Source organism: Vicia villosa, unplaced genomic scaffold, assembly GCF_029867415.1.
Source record: "Vicia villosa cultivar HV-30 ecotype Madison, WI unplaced genomic scaffold, Vvil1.0 ctg.002927F_1_1, whole genome shotgun sequence".
In the NCBI taxonomy this organism is placed as follows: domain Eukaryota; kingdom Viridiplantae; phylum Streptophyta; class Magnoliopsida; order Fabales; family Fabaceae; genus Vicia; species Vicia villosa.
In genome coordinates, this window is record NW_026706069.1 from 64,790 (window position 1) to 76,956 (window position 12,167).

Here is a 12,167-nt window from a genome sequence, read left to right on the forward strand (position 1 = left end):
TATTATTCACAACAAGACAAATCAATTTCTATTGTTAGTAAAGTGAATATCATTTACAACTAGATAAATAAATTTCTATTGTTAATAAAGTGATTATCATTTACAACTAGACAAGTCAATTTCTACGGTTAGTAAAGTGACTATCAAGAACAACTAGACAAATCAATTTCTATTATTAGTAAAGTGACTATCATTTACAAATAGACAAATCAATTTCTATTTTATTAAATTGAATGTCATTTAATCTGAAGAGACTTAGGTTCGAGACCATATTGATACAAAATTTGTATTTTTTATTTTAAATTTAGAATTGTTTAAGATTAACCACACGTGTCTGAGTTCAACTCCTTATAAGAAACAATTTTGGCTTTTTTTATATTATTAATTTATAATTGTTTAAAAATGAAATTAAAAATAAAAATCAATTTAATATTTAAAAAATGAAAAATAAATAAAATCCAACGTGGCAATCCAGTCACGGTTTAAAACTAGGAAAAAACCGGTTTGAGAAAAATATTAACAGAAGGACTTATATGATCCGGTTAAATTTTATAAGGGATTAAATTGGGTCTATTTTATTGTGAATGACTAATTTGACGTGTAATATCTATAAAATAAGAAAATACAAGTACCTGGTTAATACTATTATGCCCTTTGCCCTTTTGCCAACACCTACCCAATTTTGCTTTTTTATTGTCTTTTCTCATTTTTTTGTCAGATTTTATTATTATTATATTAAAGTGATCATTTTATATATGCATATTTCAATTTTCTACTCATTTCCAATTTCTTCTCTCTCACTTTCTTTTTCCTCACGCTCTCTCTCTCAAAATTTCCCCAACAACCTTCTTTCTCTCTTTTCTCTCTACAACATCCTCTCTTATCTCTCTACAGCAACCTTCTTTCTCTCTTTTTTCTCTTTCTGCTTCTATCTTGCTTCCATATCCCTCTTCCTTTTGCTATTCTTCTTCTCCCTTCTTTCTCTTTTGTTATCTGAAACAATAATGGTGTCTGAATCGGTTTACGGTGTGCGAATCGATTGGATTCAGATTTTTTAGGGTTTCAAATAGTGATAATCGGTTATAAAGTTAGGGTTTTTAATTTGTAGTTTGGGTTTTAGTGGTTTATTTGATGATTTTGTGGTTTGTTTTTCAGGATATAGACTGGATCGAGTTTTACCGCTGAGTTATGAAGCTAACTAGGTATGGGTTCTCTTTGGATTTCTTATAAACTTAGGCTTTTGATTTTGTAGTTAGGGTTCTTATAAACTTATGGTTTTGAATTTGTAGGTAGGGTTTTAGTGGTTTATTTGATGATTTTGTGGTTTATTTTTCAAGTTATAGACTGAATCGAGTTCTACCGCTGAGTTTGAAGCTAACAAGGTATGGGTTAACTTGGACATTGTTTCTATTCTAATTATTTGAGTATTTTAGGATGAAGGTTTAGACATTGTTGTTGTTTTGTTGTTATAGTGTCCAGAAAATAAACTTATGGTTTTGTTGTTGGCCCTTCGGTTTGCTGATTCAAACGAATCATATACTGATTTTGAGATTCTTTGTTGTTTATGTTGTTTTGAATGAAATGCAGGTCTGAATAAACACCAGTTCAAACGTAACAACTGTTATCGCCTTTGTGAAGTTAGCGCTGACCAATTTCTTGCAGAAATTGAAGAGAAGCTGAGGAGTTTGTTTCCAACAAGTGGGCTTTTTCCAGGTATATATGGAATTTTTGATTAATGGTGTAGAATCGTATTTTAATGTTCTTCTATTTGATGCAGTTTTTTTATTATTGCTTCTCTACATACATCTTGGATATGGTTCTTCACTTCCTTAGTTTTATTGTTTTTATTTCTGCTGTATGGCAATGCTTCTTAGTTTTGGAGAGGCTGTTGCCAGAAGCAATAGGTCACCTGAAAAACTGCTTATTCTTCTCGACATGTACGAGATAATGAGAAAGGTGGGGAAGATGCTTTTTTGTGAGCAACTATAATGGAGGAGTTATTGTTGTTGCTGATGGTGTCTCTGGGTAACTTACTTTCTCACTAACTTCAATTTTATAGAATTAATTGTTAGTTTCAGCTTTGCTATTATACATCATATTGAGATATCGTTTTCGGATAATTTGTTTCAACATGTTTTTGTGTTATCCTTGGCTACCATTTTTTTTCTTTCTTCCCATTTTCTTTCTATACTTCCCTCTGTTGGAATTAGGTTTGGAACGAGAATGAATATGAAAGAGCCGACGGGAACGAAAAGTTTATTTTTCAGTAAGTTTATTTTTTTTCTTTATGCATTAGTTTCCAATCTCTTTTCTTCTCCCTGTGAATCTTTGGTTTTGAATTGATTTTGTGTGTCTCATGGATTTCAGAGGACTCTTCATTGACTTAGAGAAAACAATTTCAGACAGGTTGAACAAACTTGAAATTTTCATATGGACTCAGATTGATGCTTTTGTGTACTAAATGATTATTTGGATGGAAGAGAACTAAGCACTTGAAACTTGGTAGAAACCGTGATTCTGCATTTCCCTGTCTAATAACAAGCAACTGTTAGATGGTGGCCTGCCTGTGTGGTGCTATTTTTAACCAAGTCTCCAAATTTACATTGAGCAGGCCAAAGGCCAAAGATTAAGGCACGCAGAATAGCAAGGTTGTTTGCATTCTAGGTATATATGTATATTCTGTTGCAGCTTGCAAGATTAAGGCAGCTCTAATTTCATTGCTTTACTCAATTGTAGTCATTTTGGGGAGAAGTCCTTGATATCCTGTTTTGGTTTAATGGTTTGAAAAAGCAGCTCGACTACATTCAATAAGAGTACCGGGAACATTTGGCTATCATGCTCCAGAGTAAGTATGCTCAAACTTTAACTTACTCTTCATTTGATACTAGACATGGTTATGCTAACAGTTCTGATTTCTTTCTTATGTTGGTAGCTGTTAACAATTCATATTAACAATTTATATTTTCATGTCTCATATATAGTTGAATCATTTTGGTTTCTCTAACTTGAATTATTATGGTTTGAAAACAAAATTCTAGGTGTATATATACCATAGGTGAATCTTTGGTTGAAAGGATGAGAAAGCATAATGTCATTAATGGAGGTAAATATGTTTTTGTACATCTTTGTTTTGAAGATGTTAGTTTTGATCAAATATGTTTATTTCCAGAGTTAATTTTCCAGAGTTGGATTCAACGCCTAACAAATTATATTCACACTATCAAGGAAAAACTGGTAGTAGTATAATAATAAAAGGGTAGAAAAAAAGAAGAATAGATTGAAGTGTGAAAGTCTAGCCTTTTGTGGTTCTCAATGTAGCAGGTATATGCATGATAGATAACTGTGTACTTTTTCATTGTAACTTTTTTTGAATCTTTTAACATCCCTTTTAATCTAGGGGTGGACAGAAAATTTAAACCCTTCGAGGATGTTGAACACCTTTACGGTTCTATTTCTTGCAACTATGCTCTTGCTAATTAACAATGCTCTTTTTCTTAACTTAATCACTTTTTTGACAATATTATGCAGATGTCATAGGCTCTGTCCAACATGTTGGTAGGACTCAAGTGACTGGTGCTGGTAAGAAGGCTACATATATATCAAACAACTTGAATAAATCAATTGAAACATATTAATTAGTTTTACATATTAAACAACTTTCATCTTTTAGCTTGAATAAAACAATTGAAATATATTGCTTAGCTCTACATATCAAACATCTTACAGCTTTTATTAAATCTAAAAAACACTTTTCTGCATGCTATACCTCCAGAATAGTTGTAGCAGATAAATTAAAGTTCTTTTCTCAACCACTCAAACAGTTTATTTTCACTTTTCAGGATATTAGCGTGTATAGTTCATATTTTGTAGTTTAAAATGTGCTTCTGCTTATAAAAAAGAAGGCCAAGTATAGCAAAGTACAAGATGATTAAGAACTACAGGCTGTCACCGATTTGTGTGACCAACTTTCTTCCTAAAAGCAGAGATTACATACAAAATCCTTGGAGAAATCCTCTAAAAGTTGCTGCTCTGATTCTTTCACACTCACGTGTCATTTCAACATCACATAAACGAAATCTAATGCTTTCACACTTGCATTTAGTTTGGTTACTATGTATTAATATAAATTTTAAAATTTAATACTTATTAATTTAATGCCAACATTACACTATGTGGGATTTATAGAGTTTGCATCTTTTGACTTTTATTCCTGTTGACATTTGATAAGTGTACCGCCACAACCAAACACATCCACTCATTCAAGAAAAACATACACTTTAACAACCTCTTATCTTCATAAGCCGAAAGTTCAAGGTGGTAATGTGTAAGCTCTTTAGCATTTGTAACTTTTGCATTTTTGACAGTATGTACCAAAATGTATCAAAAGGCTTAGATAACACTTAAGCTTCAAATATTACACATATTAATGCATATGAGGTGTGGTATTCCCTGTTTCAATGACACCAAGACTAATAAGTATTCTTTCTGTTACCTATACTGGTGTGATGGGTAATAAGTATTTAGTAACAATAGTTTTTATAGCAACATTTAAATAATAGTATCCTATGTTTGAGAAATAAAATTAGATAAGTGGTAGCATCTTCTTCAATTTAGGCACAATAGTTTTATTATATTAATTAGTTTCATTCAATTTAATTAATATGCAAAATTTCATAGCCATTTAATAAATTTATAACATTACATGGGACTAAATTGTTAACTAAGTCAATTTAATTAATATGCAAAATTTCATTCAATTTTATTATTATAACTAAGTCAATCTTAAATTTTTTGGTTTTTTAATTTTGAAGATTAATTTTTTTCAAATTTTATGTTTAATAATTTTTCTTAACAATAGAAGTTTTTAAAAATTTATACAATTATTTTGCCGTTTATTTTTTTTTAATAATATTATTTTATCTTTTCTAATTTATTTGAATTCACATGACAAATTGGTGATATATCTGCGGTCCACACCAGAACCCGTATGAACGCATCAGTATTGTATTATTTTTTTGAAAATCTTTTAGATCATTTTCTTTTTGGACTTTTATGTAAAATTATTTTTCTTTTCATTTTCAACTAATTCTGATTTTAGATATTCATTTCTCTAATTTATTAAACTTTATAAACCATTTTATTATTACAACTCTATTAACCTTTTTTTATCAATATAATAGTTTTGTTTAAACAATATAACTTTTACATTTTAATTTCATATAAATTTTTTTCTTCGATTTTTTACTTAACACTATATGTATTTGATAAATTCGGTCCAACCCACACCAGAACCCGTGCGGACGCACGGGTTTCTCACTAGTTTGTGTGGCAGTCTTAGTTTACATTAAAAATAAAACAAAATAATCAACAAAGCAAAAGAAAAGAAGAAAACTACAGAGAGTATCGTAGCTTTCATGTAACGTGAAAATGCCTTCTTCCCATAAGCACCTATGAGAAGTGCTTTTTCATTCTAAAAAAACACTTATTTTCAAAAGTCATTCTCTCTACTCTCATTCATCATGAAACAATGCTAACAAATAATCCACCAATTGATTCACTCCTAAAGAAGGAGAAGGAATTACCGCGAAAAATATTATGACGGGGTGACGGGATTCCGGCAAGGGACGTTTCCGGCGGCACGTTCTGTTTGTGTAGGCGTTGAAATCGAGATTGAGAGGTGCAGCGGAGCTTTGAGGTAACCGTGGAGGTGCGCGGTGGAGTTCCAAGGTTGTTCTCGCATTTCCGTCAATAAATCCGGTGAGGCAAGTATTCACGCGTTTTTGAATTCCTTTTCTTCTCTTCTGTTCGATTTTTGGTTGCTTAGTCGTAGTTGTGTTATCGTTGATGATTGATGCTCAGTTTTTGCTACCAAATGCTTTCAAAGTGAAGAGTTTTTCATCTTGCACACAAGGTGTTTGATGAAAAGTCTCAACCAAGCTCTTAGTCTTAGCATGTACTAGTATAAAATAATTGTTGAAGTTTAACATGCTGTGGTTTCAAGTTGAAAATCCACCAAATTTTGTGATAACTCTAATTTGTTGTTGTGGTATCTGTTAATATCGGGTATGACATCCTCTTACTCTTTTACTGAAGGTTATCTTCTTCATAATGAAGATGGAGTAGCAATATCATGGTGTTCCATACTCTTTTACTGAAGAGTTTGTAGTTATAAATGCTTTTTTTAGAATAATATGTAACAAATGACTCTGAAGTTTTCGATTGATTGTTTTTTTGGTGCAGAATGGTTTAAAAGAGGATGAAATTCCAGATGAAAAAACATTGGGTGTTAGCTCAGAAGATGAAAGACTTAGTTGAGGTAAAACAATTGTAGTCTATCTCAAATTATACATGCTGAATTGAATCATATCTGTACTCTTTACTAGTTATCTTCTTTGATTATTTTTTTCATTTTTAATTCCTCTTATCTGTTTGTTTCTCTGTAGTATAGTCATTGCTATAATGCTATAATGAGGTTAATGGTAGTTATAAAAAAAGTTCCATGGGTATAGAAGATCATATACCAAATGTGTTATAATATGTACAATAGATATCAGTCAGTATGTAGTTGGCTTGTAGAAAATATATGCAAGGTGACTTTAGTTACATCTATTTTCATATATTTAGGTATTTTGATTCATTCAGCACTGAAAGTAATTTTATTTTAGCAGTGTATTTACATATTGGAATCACCCTTTTAATTTTATTCATTCATGTCAATATAATTATGTTATGGACGTTGATAGTGTATGGACTCACATGCTTGTTGAAATGATAATCTTTATATAACTTTAGCCAATAAATTTATTGAATTTAAACCATGAAGTTAACCTTAGTATAATAATATAGATATTACAATTTCAAACAAGTGTCATTAGCAAGACCTTGGCAATTTGTCTCCATGCATGAATAAACAATGGTCACTGAAAAGCATGTGATTCCTTGATTGAATTCACTGCGAAGCGCGTAACGAAAGTAACTCACATTGGGCTGAATTGAAGCAACTTAGTCAAGTCACTACCTGTTTGGTTTGATAATCAAAGTCTGCTATCTGCATGGGCTTCAATGCAATGATGCAGCAGACATATAGGTGAATGAATAGCATCCAACATAAAAACAAGCGTTAACGCCATTGCATATTTTTGGATATTTGATGAGTATGATGAATCCAAAAGATGAACTAAAATTATGGAAATGTAGAGATAAATTAAGAATTAGGTTGAAATAGACTGATATATTCTTTCACTAAATGGAGACTTGTCACTCTCAGTAGCTCTGGATCCTTGTTCCAAGTTCATCATCGCTCAAAATCTTCGAAATCGGTATTCTTCTTCAGTTCTAATTTTTCCAGTTCTGATATCATATTTAGAGAAGATCTGAAGGAAGCTCAATGTTCGTATCTAGGTGTGCGTTATTGGTTTTTGAATGGATTTGTTTGGATTCGGTTAGTGCATATCTGTATTGTTTGGTATGATTTCGGTTGGTTTTTGTATGTAGAAATTTGAATCTGATTCCCCTCTTTTAATCTGATTCCAAAGCTATTATTGTAACTGTCTTGTTGAATGTTGATTCTGGAAACTAGTGAATTTAGATAGGCCTAGCCACTTGTTTTTGCAATACTGTTGAATGAATTATTGATATATCTTTAAGTGACATAGCTTTTTCAAATGTGCTAAATATCTGCTAAACAACTTTGAGTATTAACAATGTGTTCCGGTAGAAGTCAGGCTCATAATTTATGTACTGAATGTTGTGCATGTGCTAAAGATTTTAAGTTGGATTTTGATTGAATTTGTTTATAGCAAGTGGAGCAAAATGTCCGGGAAGGGGTAATCGATGTGGATGCAGAAGAGGAGGATATTGAAGCTATTGTGAAGTCAACAACTCCCCATATGTTCTACAAGACTCTCATAACTTGACATTAGCACTCATGGAGGATTCTCGGTGCCTCGTTGAGCAGCTGGATATTGCTTTCCTCCCCTGGTAATTTTCATCTACAATGTATTAATTTTTTTGGTCAAAATAATCCATTCTATAAAATTGAATTCAAACCATGTGAAATACGTGTATAAATAATAATATCCATAATTTATACAAAGTATACCAACATTAGTTTTCAATCTTCATATCATATCTTTTTCTATCTTAATAGATCCTAATCTAATTCATAGAACATTAAGGTTCAAAAGTTTATTAAAACAAAAAAAAAAAATATTTAACATGAGAAAGAAAGTACTGGAATTACCTGCGGATTTACCTGCGGATTTAGATGCGGAATTACCTGCGGAATTTCCTGCCGAAAACATTACCCACGAAGGTTTTAGCTGGGGACGTAAACCCGCAGGAAAATCCGCAGGAAACACGTTTCCTGCGGAAATTTACCTAAAATCCGCAGGTAAATCCGCAGGAAATATGAGTATTTCTAATAGTGGTTGTAGTTGTTGGTAGACCATATTATGGTTAGAATTGTGATAGGAGAGGCATGGTTTTTTTTGAAGAAAAAATTTTCTCGAGGAATTCTTCCTTAAAAAAATCATGTTGGTCAAGTTATCTTGATTGGATAACTTTGAAGTATGCGATATTTCAAACAAATTTATTTAAAATTATGATGTTTTTTACCAGAACATACGTAGAAAGAAGAGACTATACCAAAGAAGACTTTGGTTAAGTATTTTCTTTTTAAGATAGGATGAATGAGTTTGATATATTGAATGTAGGGATGATAACGGGTCGGTCGGATGCAGGTTTCACACTACTCAAACCCGTATTTAAAATTGGCACCCAAACTCAAATGATGTTCTGGTGGCAAACTAACACACACGCCCACACCCGTTGAATTCGGGCATTTTCATCCAAACCCGAACCCGCAACAAAATACATAAAATATTTTTTTTCTACAATTTCCCAATATATATATATATGAGCGGGTGTGATTTCGGGTGCGGATTTCACATTACAAACCCGCACCAGAAATATCGGGTGGCACCCGAACCCAAATTCAATCAATTCAGATTTTCACCCGTTGACTCGGGTTCGGGTGCGGATGGGTCCCGCGGGTACGGGTCTGCTTGCCATCCCTAATTGAAAGATATTTTGAAAGAAATCAAATAAAAAAAGTTTAATGTAGAATTCCAATAAAAAAAGTTTGACACAATGAATGATATTGAAAAGGAATCCAATTGAAAAAAGGTAAATGCATGTTTGAATAGTCGTTTGTGTGTATTTAATCGTGTTTTTTTTTTTATAAATATGAGATTATTTTTGTGTTATATACACTTTTAAATTTGATTGGTTGTTGAAAATTACATATAGTTAATTTGTAGGCTTATTTAGTCCTGAAGTCCCATAACTTAATTTCAGTTTTCATTTTGGTCCCCTATGTAATAAACGTTACAACTAAGTCCCTTAATAAAACTTCTGTTACCTAAGTTGGTCCATTCTGTTAATTTGAGTGTGAAAACGTTAACTTGGATGATCTGGCATGACAACAAGACTTATTTAGCACTTGTGACTCAACATATGTATTAAAAATATTAATTTTTTTAAACTACAGGAACTTTGTTTTCGGAGGTTAAAACCCCCCGCAAATTATTAATAATATGTAAAAAAAATATAATAACTTTTCTCTCGGATAAGCTTTTCTAAAAAAAAGGGTCATTTTACTACTAAAAAATTTGTAAACCCTGGACATAAACACCATAATGGAGCCATTCTTGCTTCTGAGAAATTTTCAGAAAATTGTGACTCAGTAGATTTCAACAAAGCTTATAATGCACCAAATTCCCTTCAAAAAATGAAAAGAATAGAATTGAACAACAACAATCCCTATCTTTATTCTTCAGAGTTAATTCTTCAGAGGAGGAATTCCTATCATTTGGAAGCAAACAAATACATTAGTCCATAACACAGAAGCAAAAATTATATGGAAACATATGATAAAATTGGATACATCAACAAGATCCAAAATTTCAATTTCATTCAAAAATCAAAAGGAATTAGTTGAACATGATTCATGTCAGATTTTTTTACTATATAATTGATAGCAAATAACATAATGAAAACTACCCAAATTACACAAACAAGTCTCTAAATCCGACTCCATCATCCCTAAATGAAATTGATTAAATTCTTGAAAACCCAGATCATGAATCAGCAATTAAATCCATAAAAACCAATCATTTTCAACAAATATAAAACGAGGAGAATTAACAGCCCAAAAGGGGTCAAAAAGAAGAGAGTGAAAGAGATTTACATTCTTGACCAAGATGAAGTTAGCGACGGCAACTGTGGCCACTACGCCAGCGAGGATAGCCACCGGACCTGTAAGGAGACTCCACTTCCGATAGATCACCTTCTTCCGTTTTCGTTCTTTTCCCCAACCAGATCTAGATATAATGAAAATACGATTTGTTGGATTCATATTGAGGAGGGATCAAATTACACCCGAAGAGTTACACCACGAGTTACACTCGTTCAATAACTACATCTCGAAATAATATTTTTTAAATTCAACCGTTGGATTGAAACATAATATCATATAGATCATTTCTATAAAGTTTGAGCTTAATCTATAATGATTTACTATGTCATTGAATAACATCAAAATTAACGTTATATGAAAGCTCATTTTGACGTTAATCTTTGGATATCTTGATGATATAGTAAACCATTATAGATTAAGCTCAAACTTTATAGGTATGATCTATATGATATTATGTTTCAATCCAACGGTTGAATTTAAAAAATATTATTTCGAGATGTAGTTATTGAACGAGTGTAACTCGTGGTGTAACTCTTCGGGTGTAATTTGATCCCTCCTCATATATATATATATATATATATATATATATATATATATATATATATATATATATATATATATATATATATATATATATATATATATATATATATAGCACACTCATCCCCCTTATTTGCCTCATATACTAAAGTACACCTTGTGCCTTTAATAATAATGCTTGTATGGTGTCCCGAGAAGAATTTCTTTCTTGAAAATCTCCTCTAATGATGGCACCCTCGAGTAAAGTGTCGACGCAGTGACATACAGGCAACACATCCATAATATGGTCTGTCCTAGCATGTTATTCCTCTAAGATCTCTTGATTATAAGCTTGTTTGGGGGGATCTCCCTCTAGTACCTATGACATGTAAGGATGTGAAACTCTATAATATCATTAAATGTAAATATATACAGTAGTATGTGGCCTATCAACTAGCACACTTTATACATTTGTTAGTACCCAATGCTCACGATAGTCGTCAAATATCTCATCAACAAAAGAAGACATAAGTCCATGGTCAATGAATTGAAAACATCTCCTAGAAACATACTTTAGTTTAGATGCCACTAATATTTGCTTAAACTATGGAGCATCGGGTTGCATCAGCCTCATTATCTTTATACCATTGTTGATACACTTTAGTGTCTCACAAAACTGCAAACATAAATTTGTGAATGTCAGATGTTTAATGTCAATATAAATATGACAAGAGAAGTATTATGGGTCTTCGAGAAATCCTTCAAGTGCGGGATCAGGTGCACAAGCCTGAAGCCAACCATGAGACCGAGAATCCAGACTATGGGATGTTGGTCCCTTAGAAGTGTATGACACTTGCATTACTTTAAACTATGTACTTTGAGCCTTGGATGATTTACCTTTCTCTCTACATACTGAGGCATGTTGTGATAATTTACCATGCATATACCTTTGTTGTTCATCAAACATTTTTCTATAGTAACACAAGACAATAACAATGTGATCATGTTAGCCTATATATAAAACACGCAATAAAATTGTAGTTATCTTCCATACAAATTACATCAATGTATGATATTTTAACTAGAGAACATTATTAAGCAAACAAAATTTAGAAATGTGGTAAATATAATTAGTGTTCAAGTACAAAACTACGGAGAAATAAGCAAAGAGTAAAAATAGATAACTAAAGAACATTTTGTCTTGTTCAAAAGATGACACTGGATGATGTCTCCAGAAGTTATCATCCAAACGCACACAAGCTAGAAAGTTGCGAAAAAAACCACAACCCTAACCCTAAATCTAACAAACAAACTCTATAAGAAATGCGAAGAAGATAAACTAAAAAAAATGAAGATATGTTGCTAACCAGATATAATGTGTGAAAACAAA

The 12,167-nt window shown here is 31.8% G+C and overlaps 1 long non-coding RNA gene across 2 annotated transcripts; it reads left to right on the forward strand.

Moving 5' to 3' along the window:
• Nucleotides 1-760: 760 nt before the first annotated feature.
• LOC131640070 (uncharacterized) lies at nucleotides 761-4,171 on the forward strand. Of its 2 annotated transcripts, XR_009295142.1 has the most exons (11): nucleotides 761-1,026; nucleotides 1,156-1,202; nucleotides 1,588-1,713; nucleotides 1,875-2,025; nucleotides 2,211-2,266; nucleotides 2,368-2,648; nucleotides 2,737-2,845; nucleotides 3,039-3,103; nucleotides 3,170-3,321; nucleotides 3,529-3,579; nucleotides 3,840-4,171. It is a non-coding gene; the product is annotated as an uncharacterized LOC131640070 (long non-coding RNA). The 2 variants fall into 2 exon arrangements; XR_009295141.1 differs by having other exon boundaries at nucleotides 3,039-3,321.
• Nucleotides 4,172-12,167: the final 7,996 nt, after the last annotated feature.